Consider the following 19,278-nt stretch of genomic DNA (forward strand, 5'->3'; position numbering starts at 1 on the left):
GTCAGAGCTGTCAACTTAGGAGTAGATATAATGGCGGAGCTTCTTTTTGTTAGAGTTTGCCAGGACCAGAAAATCTGTCATCTTCTCTATGCAGATTGAAGAGTCGTAGGGGATTGAAATGTAGGATGATGAGAAAGATGGGTTGAAGGTGGAATCGGCTGCTCCTAGTAGGCAGCTCAGCCATGACAGCTCATTGCCAGTGTCTACCACCATTTTTTGCCTCTATGGCAGATTTCCCACCATTACTTCCATCATTAGAGTAGCATTGTTGTAGCTGAATGTGGCTCTGGTTACAACGGTGACGATTTTGTTTGGGTGTTTGATGAGGAATGAGTAGGGATTCGAAGTGGGTAGAGTAAGATCATTGCAAAAGTCATAGTTGCAGATTAATTATCATAGAGAAATATCATTGCAAAAGTTATAGTTGTCATCAATTATCACTGATCATGGACATGGAATTTTCATGATCGTTCTTCCATTGTAGGACACCTATCGGTGTAATTAGCATATATTTTGGTCTGCGTCAACTTCACATCAACTCCTGATAAACCAAATTAAGCGTATCATCGATCACTTAATTTTGATAACGTGAATGACATGGCGCCCCCCCAATCTGCAAATGAATCTTAATTAAAATTGAACTTGGAGCACATAATGTCGGAGGCGAGCAACGATGAGTTGAAATATAGTTTTGACTCAATCAGGTCGAACTGTAGTAGGTTGTCCACCAACTGATGACTTCCCACCACAATCGATGTCCTGGGAGACTCTCCTACATCTATGAAAGCCAGACACATTACCCCCTCTTTCACCTTGACCACATAATTGGCCCCATAAATCCTCCAGAACACAAACTCGTTATCCAAGACCAAATCGATGAAAGGCACGATTGGTCTAGTTTTAGTGGAGCCCACTGTCGTGGCATTAAAGCAGGCATCAAAAGGCTTTACCAACTACACGTGAGAGATGCCCGTGTCTTCCGCTTCCTTAATGAATGTGTCACAGATTGTGGCATAGATGAGCATCGCAACCTATGTGTACAACACCACTGTGCTCAGCTTTGTCCTGTCGCTACCCTACAAATTCAACCTTAGTAGATCCAGATTGATGGCCAATTTCTTTCCATTCAATTGAAGGCTCTTAACATTCAGGTAATATTCTCTAGGGTACTTGGGAGTGAAGAGGAAGGTGTAATTGAGATTGATGGATAGGAGATAAGGCAGGGTGCCAAAGAAGATGGCTCCTAGAGCAGTGCTGGTGGGAAGGCATAGGCCGAATTTCCTTTCTAAATTGAGGGCCACGGTGAGCTATAAGGGTAGAGTGAGAGGCACCCAGTTTAAGCCTGCCATTCTTGCAGCCCCCTTTTCTAGGCCCCGAAGTATAGTGGAAGGAGTGCAGGAAAAAGTGAATTGGGCGACGACTATTTTGGATGGCAAGGATGCCCCCTTTCCACCCATGGGAGAGAGCGCAAGAGCGTCTTGGGAGAGCTTTGTGTTAAATATCTGAGTCCCCATCACCCCATTCATTGCAACCGTTGTTTCTGCGTGATTTTGTTCCAAGGGGCACATTGGAGCAGTCGCCACAGCCGAAGATGACAGAACTAAAGGTGGTGCAGAGAGGAGTGTGGTAGGGGATGGGAAGGTATGTGGATGATTTGTACGTCATAATGTTGTAGTGAAGCCATAGGAAGTCTCCAAAGAGATCAACCACCAATCATTGTTTCTTGAGGGGAGTCCCTTGCTAAATTTCTATTATATATTGCAGTGTTGTGGAGTCTTTTGAGAGTGAAGCAACCACAGTCGACACCTGATCTGCAGTTGAATAGGCTAAAAACAGTGTGAAAATTAACACTGTTGTAGTCATTGATTATTAATCTTCTATTGTAAATGATTATTAAATTGTTGAAAATAAATTCTTAACTAATATCAAAAAATAACACAACTGCAACTTCACCAATGAAATATGGAAAGAAATTCAGACACAAAAAATACAATATTTTCAAACAAATTGTCCTTGGAAAAACCCCTAAGGGAAAACTAGTTCTGCAGATGGAAAAAATATTAACTTCAGCAAAACAAGAGATACAAAATTCCTTGCCTCTCATTGGTAGAATTCAGACAACCTCCTAATTTCTCCTACTGATATTCCCCACTACTATCCCCAACACTATCACTGCACCCTTGCTAACACTGCAAGACTGTTTGCTATCACTACAAACTCATTTGCTAACACTACAAATGCTTCTGCAACTCTTGTTGTTCACTGTTCTATTCTATTCTCCAAATACCTCCCTTGACCCCCTTTTATACCACTTAACCAAGAGGTTTCTAGTTGCTTCTTGATCAAGACAACTCAACCAAGAAGTTTCTAGTTGTTTCCTAGCCAAGAAGTTTCTAGTCAGTTCTTGATTAAAACAACCTAACCAATAGGTTACTAGTGGCTTCTAGAAGGAGTCAATTAATTAACACATATTTTTTGTAACTCTAACAATTATTTTCCAATTAATCACATATAGACAAACAACTATCCAAGCTACCTAAAACTAACACTCCTTCTTAATGAGGAAGTTGTTCTACATGACACCTAACTTATCTCTGAAGAAGATTAATTTTTCTTTCCCCAATGCCTTCATCAGAATGTCTACTACCTGCTCCTCTGTAGGTATGTATTGTAGCTGAACAACTCCCCATTGTACACAATATTTGATGAAGTGATATCTAATATCTATATGTTTAGACCTATCATGAAATATTAGATTCTTAGACAACTTGATGCAACTTTGATTGTCGCAATGTATCACAATAGTCTCAACCTTCTAACCAAACAAGGCTACTAACAACTTCTAAAGCCATATAGCTTAACATGGCACCATGCTAGCTACTATATATTATGCTTCTGCTGAACTCAGAGCCACAGATTTCTGCTTCCTACTGAACCAAGATACAACTCCTGATCCCAAAGTAAAACAACACCCTAAAGTGCTCATTTTGTCCATTGTACTTCCTACCTAATCTACATTTGTAAAGCCCAAATCAACCTGATACCTTCACCTCAAACATATCTAATCAATCTGCACACATGGATCTCTTTTTTGTGTGCTACAAAGTCTTCTGGTTGCTCTATGTATACCTCCTCCTTTAAATCACCATTAAGGAATGGTGTCTTGACATCCATTTGATGGATCTTCCATCCCATCTATGCTACAAACAAGATCACATGTCATATAGATGTATACTTGGCCACTGGAGTAGGTGTCTCCTCGTATTTTATTTCCTCCTTCTGAGAAAACCTCTTGGCCATGAACCTTGCCTTGTATTTCTTGATGCTACCATCTACACCATACTTTATCTTATAGATCCAATGTGATCCAACTACTACCCTATTTGTTGGTCTAGGCATTACCTCCCACACATCATTCTACATTATTGAGTTATACTCCTCAGCCATAGCATCTCACCATACCTGATGCTCTATAACCTCTTGATAGTTGGAAGCTTCACTATCTACCAACTAACTAACTAATGCCACATAGTCATTGAACTTGGATGGTTGTCTCCGCTATCTAGTACTCTTCCTAGGAGCTCCCACAAGCTTTTGAGTATCCCTCAGTGTCTCTTGAACTTCACGGTTCCTGCTGCCAACTATAGAGGATGAAATCTCAACATCTAAGCCTTCTAGATACATTTCCTATTGCACATGCTACTCTATGCTTTGTGAAACTTCACCACCTGAGCCTATACTTGTACTAGTAACTATACTTGTGCATTGCTTCCCTTGACTAGGCCTTGGAGCTTCTATTGGCTGCTCACTCTGATCATCTGCTGGAAAATCTCCAGACCTTCTAAATGCCTTGTCCTCCATTAACTTGACATCATGTCTGACAACAATTCTTCTAGTCTCTGGGATAAAAATCCTATATGCCTTTGAGGGTTCACTGTACCCAACAAAGTACCCCTTCTCTGTAGTTTGATGTAACTTGGTACATGTATCACCTGGAATATGACAATATGCCAAACTCCCAAATATTCTAAAATGGCTAACATCAGGCTTCTTACCTCTAAAAGCTTCCTCTGGTGTCATCCTCCCTAGTACTTTGTGTGGAACCCTATTCTAAATGTAGAATGTTGTACTGCACACTTCTACTCATAAGTAGTGGGGCATATCCTAGTCATGTACCATAGATCTTGCCACCTTTGATATAGAATGATTCTTCCTCTCAGCAGCTTCATTCTACTATGGATTGTAAGGAATAGTCCACTCTCTCTTGATTCCTTCCCTAGTATAAAACTCTTGGAAGTTATTTCTTTTGTATTCGCCTCCATTGTCTGACTGAAGGACCTTTATCTTCTTTCTTGTTGAGTTCTCCAATAGACCCTTGAACTCTTGGAACCAACTAAAAACCTCATCCTTGGTCTTCAAGAAGTATATCCAGGTCTTCTAGGAGAAATCATTGATAAAAGTAACATAGAACTCATATCTTCTGATAGACTTTGTCGACATTGGTCCACATACATTTGAATGTACTAGATCAAGAACACCTTTAGATCTAGTGTCACTCCTTGGAAAAGATGCTTTCACAAACTTCCCCAACATGCATCCTTTACATACATCATCATGCTTTGTGCTCATCTCTGGAACACCTGTCATTGTCTCACGAAGCAATTTGAGTGCTCCATGATGAATATGGCCCATCCTCCTATGCCATAGCTCTCCAAGATTTCTAGGATTACAACTACTCATGAGTGCCTTAGGAGTGTCAAACTGCAACCTATAAAGATGATCACTCCTAACTCATATAGTTATGGGTGATTTCCAATCCTTGTGCTTAATCAACACGTGTCTCTCTAAAGAGCACATTATACCCCCTATCCTAAAGAATAGATATGGAAAAAAAATTCATACCTAATCCTAGCACATGCAACACATCATGAACTAGAATTATCTTTCCATTCTCCCTCTAAAACTGAACAGTCCCTTTCCCAATTGGGTTGAGTTTGAAAAAATTTCCCATAGAAATCTGGATATTGGTGTTCTCCTCCATATAACTAGAATACTTCTTTAACTCTTGTCATATGAAATGATGCCCCACTATCTATATACCAGATAGTCTATGAGTTTAAGCTCACCATACAAGCTATCAGTGCAAACTCATCTTCCATTCTACTGGAGAGTTCATCTACACTTGCTAAAGCTGCCACCTTCTTCTTTGCCTTCTTCCTTTCTAGGCAATCACTGACATAGTGACCATACTTGTGACATCCAAAGCACTTGACCTTAGAAAGGTCCTTCTTCTTCTTCTCACTTTGTGAGTTTGATCCTTTGCTAGATCCTTTCTTTTCTTTCTCTTGCCCCGTAGGGTAATGTTTTCCTATTCCACCTCACTTTTCTGACTCTCCTTGGCCCCATTGACAAGATTTAGTCTAAAATCCTCCTAAGTGAAATCAGTCCATAGTCAATCCCAACTTAGTAAGGTATCTTGTCCACTAACAACTTGAACAAAGACACTCCACTATTTAGAAAACCCATTTAGGGTTATTCTCACTAGCTCATCATCACTAGGACTATCTTGAACAATTGCTAACTCATCCTTGAAAAATCTAAGCCTAGTGAGGTAACTTGTAACATCTTCTCCCTAGTTCATTTGGGTATTCTTCAACTTCTCTCTGAGAATCATCTTCCTGTTAGTGGTAGCATTCTGGTATAGATTCAAAATGGTGTCCCACATCTTCTTCGTTGTATCTAGCTTTGAGATATGTGGAACAATATGATCCTTGACACCATCAAGGATATTCCTCCTCACCTTGACATCGCCCTTCTTATATGCTGCAAGCTATGTTGCATCCATTGGTATAGGTACAACACTGGTAACATAATCCTTGATACTATTCTCTTCCAAAATTAAATTTTTTTTGGCCTTCCAAACACCAAAATTTGAGGCACCATCCAATCTATCATAATCTCTCAAACTAACTAAATCCATCTCAAGGGATTAAGGCAATAATAATTCTAAAGAGATCAACCTAGGTTATATAAACCCTTAATTTTTTTTATACGGAAAAACTCTTCCACCCTCAACACTAGTCCGATACCATGTGGAAATTAATAGTATTGCAACCACTGATTATTAATCTCCTATCATAAACAATTATTAAACTACCAAAAATAAATTCCCAACTAATATCGAAAAATAACACAAATGCAACTTTATCAATAAAATATGAAAAGAAATTCAAAACACAAAGAACACAATATTTTTGGACAAATTGTCCCTGAAAAAAACTCTAAGGGAAAACTAGTTCTATAGATGGAAAATATATTAACTTCAACAAATCAAGAGATACAAAATTCCTTGCCTCTCACTAGCAAAATTCTGGCAACCTCCTCAATTCTCCTACTGATATTCCCCACTGCTATCCCTAACGCTATCATTACACCCTTGCTAACATTGCAAGACTATTTTCTATCACTGCAAACGCATTTGCTGTCATGTCCCCTATTCAAATAATTTATAAAAAAAAACTTTGCTAAGGCAGGCAGGCTCCAAAAAGGTGAAGTCGAAAAAAAGGGGCTAATCTTTGGAAACCAATGGACTAATAAATAAAAATTATTATTAAATTATATTTTATTAACCCCTCTTGGACGTGAGTTAGGGTTATGCCCTCTTTAAAAGGGGTTTGGAGGCATTTTGGACTCACTCCAGAACTTGATTTTTGCTAATTTTCTTGTTGTTCTTCAGAGGCTGCCAAACCTGTGGAGAAGGAGACCCAAGAACGGGAGTTTGCAAGTTTTCAGGAAGGCCAAGGATGGGAGTTTGAAGCCATTCCATGTGCATGCTCATACAGAGTTTGCCTTTGTGCTGAATAGTGCCGATTTGTGAGTTTTCGAGATTGTTTTTGGTTTGAGTTTGGTGATTTCAGTCGAGTGTTTCATATCAGTTTGGGTTTCTGCTGTATTTTAGACTTTAAGATGTTAAAATAGAGTTGAATATATGTATTGGGTCATGATTAAACTTCTGAGATAGTTTATGGGTGTTTTTGTGGTGTTTCCGGGCATTGTATGTTAATTTCGGGAGCCCGATTGAGCATAGTTTTGTCCTACATTTGTGAGTTGTTGTGTTAAAGCTATACAAATCTGGAAATGTCATTTTGTAGGCTTTTATTCTGCTGAAATTTTTGTACAAATGTCCATTCTCAGATTTATTAATAATTTGTGAAGTTGTGAAGTTTTTTGGCACTAATTTGGACATACCCGATTTGGGTTTTATTGGGAAATTGGCAGATCTTTGTAATATTGGTTGTTTGATTTTAAAGATCTAATTTGAGGTTGGAAATACCATGAAAAATAAGTAAAAGGACATTTCAGTGGTATCAGAGCCGTGATCTTGCCAGCCTGAGGGTTTGTAGAAGTTGCATGTCAGTTTTAAGAAACTACCCAGATCTTGCATGTCAGTTTTGACAACTACCCAGATCTTGCATGTCATATTTTATGGTTGCATGTTGCTTCTAATTGGTTGCAGGTCAAAATTTATGATCACATGCAACTAAGTGAAAGAGAAAAAAGATATTTGCAGCGAGAAAAGAATAAAGAAATTTTGATCAAACCCCCAGTTGAAAGCAAAAGTACAAAATCCAAGGAAGAAAAAAGTATGGCTGATCCAGATGAGATGGCAAAGAAATTCTTCCAAGACATCCAAAATACTCAGAAGCAAACAGTGGATGGTTTGGCGGAAACTAGAGAGGCTTTGTGAATATTGACAGAAAAATTACAAGGAATTGCATCTATTAATGAGAAAGGGAGTACTTCAGAGGACCCAAGAAATGGGAGATCCACACCATCTAAATCAACCAAAACTATCTTCTTGCTTGCAGATGAGACACCAGTACCAAATCCAACCATTAATCTAGTGGAAGAGGTTACAGGTAACTTGATTACATTAAGAGCTACTTATAACGGTTTAGATGATGACTTTCGTAGTTCAGTTCCTTTTAGAGAATATGTGGATATAATGAACACTTTGATGCCCAAGAAAGAGAACAGGAGGGATCATGACACAAGTGGAAGAGAGCTCAAAAATAAAATAAGCAAGTTTACAGCACCTACTTTTGATGGAACAAATAAAATTTCAGCTAGAGCATGGCTACAAAAATTACAAACATTTTTCACACTTAACCCCATGAAAGAGAGTGATGTTGTTCAATTTGCAAGTCTACACTTGGAAGATGCAGCCTATGATTGGTGGTATCATGGAATGACTACTCAAGGTCATGATCAGGTAACTACATTTGAAGATTTCAGTCAAAGAGTGATAGATAGATTTGACCTCAAGGATGATGAAGAGTACTTTAAAGAATTGTCAAAGTTGAAGCAAACCAAATCAGTTAATGAGTATATAGAAGAATTTCAAAAAGTGGCTGTTATGGTACCTGATATGAGTGAAAAGAGGATCGTTTATCTTTTTCTTGATGGTTTAGAAGATTCTGTTAAGGGTTTGGTTAAGGCTTTCTCACCCTCAACCTTACAGGAAGCTATCAAAAGAAGCTTGCAACTTGAAACTTGTGTGCCTATGAAATCAATCACTAATCAAAAACCCCCAAATCTTTGGCAACATAAGGGAAATTTTCAGAAAAAGACTTTCCCAACAGTACCACTAAAAGATGTGACAAATGTGGCAAAAAAGAAGGTGGATGAAGAGACTAGGAGTGAATTACGAAGGAAAAAGCTTTGTTTTACTTGTAGAGAACCATGGGTTCCAGGACACAGATGTTTGGGGAAAGGTCAAGTGCACTATATTGAAGTTGCTTCAGAATCTGATTCAGATGAGCATGAGGAATTTCATGATACTAAGGAGGAGGTAGACGAAGAGAAAGGAAAAGAAATCAGCAAGGATGGCACTTTAGCAGCATTATCAGGAGTCCCAAGATACCATCCCTTCCGAATTCGAGGGGTACTAGTAGGGCAAAGGTTGACCGTTCTTCTTGATAGTGGCGCAACTCACAATTTTATTGATGAGGGATTTGTCATGAAAAGAGGGCTTAAAGCAGAAGATTTTGAGGGATTCAATGTTACTGTAGCTGATGGATTCACTATGCCTTGCACACGGGTGGTGAAACAACTCAAGATGACCTTAGGAGATTATGAGTTATGTGATGACTTCTATGTGGTTGGTATTGGGGAGACAGATCTTGTATTGGGTGTTCAATGGTTGCACTCTATCGGAGGCTATTACATGAACCATCAAACTATGGAGTTTAAATTTCATTCCAATGGGAAAGAAGTCATATTGAGAGGGTTATCGAATGGAGCACCTAAGGCGGTCTCTGCAAAGAGGATGGAGAGGACTTTTTGAAGAGGACAAGTAACATGGGCAGTAGGAGTCATAATCCAACCAACAAGCTCTCCAAAGAATCAAGGTAATTTCCATTTTGAAATTCAAAATATTCTTGATAAGCATAGTATAGTTTTCAATGATTTGCCTCCAGGATTACCACCAGATAGAGGTTTTGAGCATGTTATAGAGTTAGAACAGGGTGTCAAACCAGTTATAACAACCCCATACCGCCATCCAAGAGATTATAAGGAAGAAATTGAAAAAACTATTAAAGAACTCCTGGACATGGGATTCATAAGGCCTAGCTCTAGTCCATTTGCATCATCTATGGTACTTGTCAAGAAAAATGATGGTACAATGAGAATGTGTATAGACTACAGGGCTCTAAACAAGAAGACCATAAAAAATAGGTATCCCATACCACACATAGATGAACTCATTGATGAGTTACATGGTGCTGTATACTTCTCAAAAATTGACTTAAGATCAGGCTACCATCAAATCAGAATGAGGAGTGAAGATGTGGAAAAGACTGCTTTCAGATGTCACTATGGGCACTTTGAATTTCTTGTTATGCCATTCGGACTCACTAATGCACCTACAACATTCCAATCTTGTATGAATAAGGTATTCAGTCAGCATCTTCGAAAATTTGTTTTGGTATTTTTCGATGATATCTTGATATACAGTAAAACATGGGAAGAGCATCTAAAGCACATAGACACTGTTTTGAGAATCTTGGAGCAGCAATCCTTCTATGCTAAGCTATCTAAATGTGAGTTTGGTTTGACAGAGATCCTATATTTGGGACATATTATAAGCTCTAAAGGAGTACAGGTTGATCAACAAAAAATTCAGGCAATTTTGGATTGGCCTCCACCCACTAATCTTACACAGTTGAGAGGTTTCTTCGGGTTGTGTAGCTACTATAGGAGATTTTCCAAGGGATTTTCTCAGCTTGCTGCCCCCTTGACTGATTTGACAAAGAAAGGAGCTTTTGTTTGGACAGAAGAGGCACAAAAAACATTTGATAAGCTTAAGGAGGTAATGAGTTCATGCCCTGTGCTTGCAATTCCAGATTTCTCTTTACCTTTTGTTGTTGAATGTGATGCTTCTGGAGAAGGTATAGGGGCTGTCCTAACTCAAAGGGGACATCCAATAGCATTTGAGAGTATAAAATTAAATCAATCAGAGAAAGGTTACTCCATCTATGATAAGGAAATGTTGGCAATCATGCATGCACTTCATAAGTTTAGACAATATTTGGTATGTGGGAGATTCATTGTAAAGACAGACCATAATAGCCTCAGGTTCTTCTTGAACCAAAGGGATTTGAATGATCGTCAACAAAAATGGGTAAGCAAATTGCAAGCTTATGATTTTGATATTGAATACATGAAAGGAAAGAATAATGTGGTTGCTGATGCTCTCTCAAGAAAGCCCACTTTGTGTTCCTTATCATCTATCTCTGTTGATTGGAAAGTCTCCATAATTTTAGAGTATGCTAAAGATTTATTTGCCACCAAGATTTTGGATAAGTTAGTGGATGATAACAGGTACAAGGTTGTTGATGAATTGATTTATTACAAGAACAGGATCTTCTTAGTGCCAGGGTCAAAAACTAAGGAGAGGATATTGAGGGCCTTTCATGACACACCTTTGGCTGGTCATCAGGGATACTTCAAGACATACAGGCAAATTCGAGATTGGTTTTCATGGAAGGGTATGAAGGAGGATGTCCTTAAACACATTAAGGAATGTATGGTATGCCAACAAAGCAAGAGTGAGCAAAATTTTCCTATAGGGTTGTTGCAGCCACTTCCTATTCCCGAACAAAAATGGGAAAGTATTTCCATGGATTTCATCACTGGGTTGCCCAAGGTTCAAGGTAAGGATTGCATATATGTGGTGGTAGATAGACTAACTAAGTATGCACATTTCTTTCCTATCACATCTGATTTCAAGGCATCACAAGTGGCCGAATTGTTCTTCAAGGAAATTTTTAGATTACATGGTTTGCCTAGAAACATTGTTAGTGACCAGGACAATAGATTCCTCAGCTCTTTTTGGAAGGAGCTCTTTCATTTGGCAGGAACTGAACTCACTCCTAGTACTAGCTATCACCCTCAAACAGATGGACAAACAGAGATAGTTAATAAATGGATAGAGGGATATTTGAGGAACTATGTTTCCAATCAACAACATGCTTGGGTGAAATGGTTACACCTAGGGGAGTATTGTTACAATACATCTCATCACATGTCTATTGGTATGCCTCCTTTTCGTTCTCTTTATGGTTATGATTCCCTTTCCTTTGTTGATCTAATACTTTCCGATAGCAGAGTACCCCCAGTAAGTGATTTCATCAAGCAAAGCCAAGACATAATAAGGTCCCTCAAGGATAATCTACAACATGCACAGAACCAACAAAAGATATATGCTGACAGGAAAAGGATTGAAAGATCTTTTGAGGTGGGAGATTTGGTATTTGTTAGGTTGCAGCCATATAAGCAAAGCACCTTGAAGAGGAGTGGGGCAGAGAAACTCAAGCCAAGGTTCTATGGACCTTATAAAATCATCAAGAAGGTAGGAGAGGTAGCTTATGAATTGGAGCTCCCACCAAACAGCAAAATACATAATATTTTTCATGTATCTTGCTTAAAGAAGGTTCTAGGCCAGCAAACCATAGTATCTACAGAATTACCACCTCTTGATGATGAAGGGAAATTAGTTTTGATACTAGAAGAGATTTTGGATACAAGAGAGAAAAGGTTGAGAAATAGGAGCGTCATAGAGCATTTGGTCAAATGGAAAGGATTACCACTAGAGGATGCAACTTGGGAAGGAGCACATATTCTTAAGAATTCCAACCTTCATTTCTTGAGGACAAGCAATATTTGGGAGGGGAGGACTTGTCATGTCCCCTATTCAAATAATTTTTAAAAAAAACTTTGCTAAGGCAGGCAGGCTCCAAAAAGGTGAAGTCGGAAAAAAGGGGCTAATCTTTGGAAACCAATGGACTAATAAATAAAAATTATTATTAAATTATATTTTATTAACCCCTTTTGGACGTGATTTAGGGTTATTCCCTCTTTAAAAGGGGTTTGGAGGCATTTTGGACTCACTCCAGAACTTGATTTTTGCTAATTTTCTTATTGTTCTTCAGAGGCTGCCAAACCTGTGGAGAAGGAGACCCAAGAACGGGAGTTTGCAGGTTTCCAGGAAGGCTAAAGACGGGATTTTGAAGCCATTCCATGTGCATGCTCATACAGAGTTTGCCTTTGTGCTGAATAGTGCCGATTTGTGGGTTTTCGGGATTGTTTTTGGTTTGAGTTTGGTGATTTCAGTCGAGTGTTTCATATCAGTTTGGGTTTCTGCTGTATTTCAGACTTTAAGATATTAAAATAGAGCTGAATATATGTATTGGGTCATGATTAAACTTCTGGGATAGTTTATGGGTGTTTTTGTGGTGTTTCCGGGCATTGTATGTTAATTTCGGGAGCCCGATTGAGCATAGTTTTGTCTTACATTTGTGAGCTGTTGTGTTAAAGCTATACAAATCTGGAAATGTCATTTTGTAGGTTGTTATTCTGCTGAAATTTCTATACAAATGTCCATTCTCAGATTTATTAATAATTTGTGAAGTTGTGAAGTTTTTTGGCACTAATTTGGACATACCCGATTTGGGTTTTATTGGGAAATTGGCAGATCTTTGTAATATTGGTTGTTTGATTTTAAAGATCTAATTTGAGGCTGGAAATACCATGAAAAATCAGTAAAGGGACATTTCATTTGCTAACATTGCAAATGCTTCTACAATTCTTGTTGTTCTCCATTTTGTTTTGTTCCCCAAATGCCTCCCTTGGCCCCCTTTTATACTACTTAACCAAGAGGTTTCTAGTTGTTTCCTAACCAATAAATTTCTAGTCGCTTCTCGATTAAAACAACCTAACCAATAGGTTACTAGTGGCTTCTAGGAGTCAATTAATTAACAAATATTTTTTGTAACTCTAACAATTATTTGCCAATCAATCACTTATGGACGAACAACTGTCCAAGCTACCCAATACTAACAAGTAGGAAGAAGAAGATGATGTAAAGAAGGGCCATCATAAATGGACAAAATTGTTTACATAAGTAGGTGCATTCATATGCTAAATGGTGTGAGGCCAGTCCTTTATTAGCAGATAGGCATTCCCTATGAGGTTGCTTGCAACCTAAAATCATCTCATACCTGCAAACCATCTTCACTAGCAAATTACTATCACTGTATACCATCTTCAATCAGTAGTTTTCCCATCACCTGATCATACTTCACCTTATCATTGCTCTTTCTTTATGTCACTTGATGTTATTAATTGATGTCTGACAAATTGAGATGTGCAAATAAGTTGTATCGTTCATCTCTAGCTTCACTCATCTACTTTCATAATGAAAAAAAATCTTAACAAATCAAAAAAATCTTATCAAATCTTTTGTATTATGATTAGCATCAATGTCTAGCCATAACAATCCACTACCCAGTACCATCCATAAATTATGTTGTGTACAACCATAACCTCTATGCATTTATTGTGAACAAGTAGTAATAATAGCCAAATCTAATATGGTAGATCAGATTTGAAAGGACAAGTGGTTCATGATTTGGCATTTTTGCACTCACCATAACATGTTTGGGCTGCAAATAAGGTCACTATATAGTGAACATTTTTTTCCATATTTCCAATATCCACATTCACCAGTGACAATCAACTAGGAATTTTTGCAAACAATTGTAGCTTCAGACAGTCACAACTTTAGGTTCCCATTTTCCTCTTTTGCTTTGTTGTTTTTTCCCTATTCTCAGTATGAGCATTTTCAATATACTTCATCTTTTTCATTTGTAGCTTCAGGTTCTCAATTTCCTCTTTTTCTTTCTCTATTTAATTTTTAATTTTCACAAGAAGCATTTTCCATATGCTTCATCTCTGTAAGTAATATATGATTCATCAAAGCATTTCCTCCATCCATACAAAACTATATGAAAATGAAAACCAACATATTGTATGGTCTATCTAGTGTGTAGGCTCCTATTTGTATTAACATTTTGAATCATGCTTAATGATTTAGCATCATCAAGATTCATCAGGATGTGTAAGCTTTATCCTATAGCTCTATCATCCCTATGATGGAACATAAAGTGTGATCCAACACTGATGCAAACAAAAATCTTAATAAACCATGAGATTCTAATCTTCCTTAAGATTTTGAGTTGCTTAGCCTCTTTTAAATATTATAGTACAAGTTATTTTATATCATTAAAAAATATCAAAAGAAATCAACATGGATAATGGACCTTTTATTGCAGTCTGAAACTTTCTTTATAATTTTTTAAATCTTCTATACATGTAAAAAGTAGATTCATAAAGTATCAATCTTTTATTGCCACCATAGACGGCTTGATATTATAGATGTGGAGGAAACTTGGATGAATCTTGGCCATTTAAGATACTCATGGTGTCTTTCTTTCAATCCTCTAATCATGAGTATAGAAAATTGTTGACCCCATGTGCTTCTCCATTCTCTCTTGTCTTCATACTGCAAAATCTTCAGTGAGCATCTGTGTTGGACTTGTGAGTTCTACCTTGCCTTGCCTTGTAGATTTGAAGGCATCTACCATGTTTTTCTTTTGTCATTTACTGTAGCTAAGTTGGCAATTGGAAAGTGTGGCTCCAGAAGTCATAATTTAAGTAGGAAAAGAGTGTCTAGAGTCTCCCCAAATTCCACTTTTGGGATATATTTATTATTACTTATATCCCACTCATTGTTCTGCATTAAATGTGCTACGAGAATAAACATGTCTATATTTCTAAAATATTTGTGAAATTAGGTATAGGGTTTCCTCTAACAAAATGTGTTTCTATATACAACTTTTTCTTTCTTAATTAGTTTAATTTACAATATTAAACACTAAAGTTTCACACAAATATGTAAACAATAATAATATAGAAAGATAATGTAGTTTACTAAAGTGTTTTTTTAAAAAATATTTTCTTTGTCATTCTTAGTTCCATATTAAAAGGTGAGAAGAAACATGTCTAGATTTCTAAATTTTTTTGTAAAATTAGGTATAGGCTACTAGTATGTGTTTCCATATATACCTTTTTATTTTTTTCTCTTAAATTGATTATAATATAAAACACTAAAAATTCACAATTTTCCACTTATAGTTCTACATTTAAAATAATTGTATCATTTATTTACTAAATAATATGAATTAAAATATTCAAAATTATATATTCATTTCATTACATTTTATTTAACATATAACAATTTCATTTTCTACTTTTGCTATGTTATCTTCTACTTATTATAGTAATTGAAAACCATCTTTTTTCTATTAGAATAATTGTCTCATATTTTATTTATTAGCTATTATGCATGAAAATGTTCAAAATTATAAATTCATTACATATCTATTAGTGTAATTGAAATATTTTTAAATCGTGATTAAGTTTGGTTTTGTTGGATTTATATACTCAAATGTTTTGTATTTCATTTTATTATACTTTTTTTTTATCATGTGTCATGTAAGAAAAACTTTATTTTTCCCTCATTTTCTTGTATTCTATTGTCCGCTTCTCTTGTTTGACATTTAAAAGAGAAAAATGTAAAATTAAAATGCGTTTACAAGTGTAATTATTTAAACCCAACGATATGAAAAAAAGAAAGAAAAAATTTTCTTTGTTCGAGAATAGGTTATTTTTCAGCCATTCTTGTTCATAAAGAAAGATTACTTTTGTACTTACTTTCTTTAATGCCTCTTTCATTTTTCTTTACATATACTAAATTTTCTAATATGCTATAATTAGTCGTAATGATACTATTGACATTTAAACGATATTATATTTTGGAATTCATTGAAATAGTACATATGACATTTGCACACTATTACATTTTGGTCAGTATTGCTTCACTTGTATGACCTATCTAGGTTAATATCATTTAGTACTATAAATGTTGTTATTGTTTCTCTTTTTCATATTTAACATTTATTTTGGTTATCTAGGTCATGGCTAATCCCTCACAACCTTTAGACATCTCAATTGGTACATCAGAGGTATCAAAATTCAATGCTATCAATTTGAAATCTTTACTTTAATTTAACATTTTTTCAATTTTTCTTTTCTAATAAAACTTATCAGCGTACCCCTTGCACCCCTGCACCTCTCTGGTGCAAGTGTTAGTATAGGTTATTGTCCTGCTGCACTAGTAGAGTAGTAATAGATTTGAAAAGTAATACAATGAGGCACATACAATGACACATGGTTAATCACATGGAGCAAATGGATGTTGTTGTAGCTCCAATTCTAGTGACAGTTGTTCTGATCCAGAATCAGATAAGATAACGATCCGTATCACATACTTTATTCTCTCGTTTGAATTGACTGGGAGTCATCCGAGCACCGACAGAGGAAAGTTGAAATCGTTGAGACAAAGAAAGAAGGGCAATGATTTAAAAAATGGTGGGGAGTGTTTATTCCAATGAACTCTTACGCGTTCGAAAGGCCGCTCATACTGATCCACGCAATTATGATTTCGTCCACACGTGCCTAATGCAGGCAATCCTAGTTGTCAACAAATAATTAATAAGAATCTCCTACACTAGGAAACACTTGAAATATTAAAATGCCATTAGTGTCCGTATGTTATATGGGACGAACCCACTAGGTAATGTAAGCAAAAATATAATGCAAAATCCATATTGAAGCCAGAGCTTTTGCACGTGGAAAGAATAAAATTCAACTACTCGAGTTGCTAAACAGAAAGCATGGCGAGAAGGAGATCGTAATATAAAAGATCAGATGTCTGACACAGAGATGCAAAGCCCATGTGAAATACAGGGGACTACAATTTAATGTATCAATAAAGGAGGTTTATATGGGTCTACATCTTCTGTATCATTGAAATATCCAAACGTTGTAATGATTGTCCAACGTGTGAAACGTGGGTATGCATATCCGAAACGGCTAGTCTTAAACATCACACATTAAGGAAAAAATTAAGCTGGGAAAAGTAAGTCAAATTTTGACTATTTAACACTTTTAGAATCAAGCCTTAGTGTGTGATGTTTAAGCCGTTCGATCAGAAACAAAAGAGGTAAAAATAAACAAATGAAAGCTCGACGATGGTACGTACCTTCAATACCCTGCTAAATCCTATATATACCATGGCTGCGCCATGTTGCTTAACATTCTTACCCATCTCTTCTTCTCACCACTTGAAAGATTTTGAAGCGAGCAACAAAATGGCGATGCAGTTTATAGCTTCCGTTCTTGTGTTCTTCTTGGCTCTATTCTGTGCATCTTTCACTGATGGAGCAGCAACATCTAATCGGCCAAGTGGGCTTGTGTTGAAGGTCACTCGGGAGTCGAAAACTCTGCAATATGTAACTGAAATCGAGCAAGGGACGCCACTTCAGAAGAAACTTTTGACGGTGGATCTCGGAGGTGATCAAGTTTGGGTACAATGCGGAGGCGGCACATACAACTCCTCCACCTTCCGACCAGTTGGCTGTCACTCAGCGGTTTGCTCGGCTGCAGGGGGCGGTTGTGTGGATTGCTTATTTCGGCCTCGTGAAATCGGGTGCAAGAACAACACATGCGGCGCAATCCCTTCCAACAGCATCGTAAATGGTGGACTGCCTGGCCAGGTGGGGCAAGATGTGTTGGCCCTCTCTTCCACCGTCAGATTGCCCCGGTTCACCTTCACCTGCGCTCCATCCGATCTACTCTATGGAGTTCTTGCCCCACGTGTCATTGGTATGGCGGGGCTCGGCAAAGCTCGAGTGGCTCTGCCCTCTCTCTTGTCCGCCGCCTTCTCTTTCCCTCGCACTTTCGCCATCTGTTTCCCCTCCGCCACCGCACCAGGTGTCCTCTTCTTTGGCAAGGTGCCCTACTTCTTTCTTCCCGGGAATAAAGACGTTTCTCAGCGCCTCACTTACACTCCTCTTCTCAAAAGCCCCGACAATTTTCCAAGCGAGTATTTTATTTCTGTTAGAGGCATCCGAGTGGGTGAAAAGAATGTCGCTCTCAACTCCACCAAATTGAAGATCGACAGTCCGGGTTTCGGCGGCACAGTACTGACCACTGCGGTTAAGTACACAACTGTTGAAAGATCTGTGTATACTGCCATTCTTGACGCTTTTGTGAAGGAAGCGGTGGCGATGAGCATCTCCCGCGTGGCTGCTGTGAAACCTTTTGACGCCTGCTTCGATGCGACCACCGTATAGTCCACCAGCGTTGGGCCGGACGTACCAGCCATCGACCTCGTGTTGCACAATAGCAAGACGATCTGGAGAATTACGGGGGCAAATTCCATGGTGCAGGTGAGCGAGGGAGTTTTGTGTCTTGGATTCGTTGAAGCGGAGGAGTGGCGTAGCCAGGCGATAATGATCGGAGGGCACCAGATGCAAGATAATCTCCTGCACTTCGACTTGACCCATTCTCGCCTTGGATTCTCTTCCACCTTGCTCGGGGTGAGCACGACGTGCTCCAACTTCAACTTCACTCCTGCCGCTTGAAATCCAAATGATTTCTGTTTCTTTCGGTACATAAATGCGTGCCTGCGTGCTGGTTGTCTCAGTGCGCACGGATTCTTGTCTCGGGTGACGCACTGATTGCATACCTCGTTATCTTCCAAACCGTTTTCTTTTGGATTTTTTGGAATGTGTGTTTCGAATCCTAGTTTTTGCATATTAATGTTATCTGCTTCTCAATTTTGAAGACTACTCCAAGGATTGTCACAGATGTTGAGACTATTCTAAGGATTATAAGAGATGTTGAGTGGATTTATACCTATTCCGTTGTTCTAATAATAATGGTTGAAATTTTGTAACTGATTATTCTTCTATTTGAGAATATAAAAGACATGTTTTGTCTTATAAAAAGATATCTTTAACTTTACTTCAA

The 19,278-nt window shown here is 37.7% G+C and overlaps 2 pseudogenes; one reads left to right on the forward strand and one right to left on the reverse strand.

Moving 5' to 3' along the window:
* Positions 1-626: 626 nt before the first annotated feature.
* On the reverse strand, positions 627-1,863 carry LOC149571335 (putative aspartic proteinase GIP2; annotated as a pseudogene).
* Positions 1,864-17,455: 15,592 nt separating this feature from the next.
* Positions 17,456-19,278, forward strand: LOC149571336 (putative aspartic proteinase GIP2 pseudogene; annotated as a pseudogene).

This window comes from Cupressus sempervirens, chromosome 2 (assembly GCF_028749045.1).
Source record: "Cupressus sempervirens isolate cs-2001-9-10 chromosome 2, ASM2874904v1, whole genome shotgun sequence".
Classification (NCBI taxonomy): Eukaryota; Viridiplantae; Streptophyta; class Pinopsida; order Cupressales; family Cupressaceae; genus Cupressus; species Cupressus sempervirens.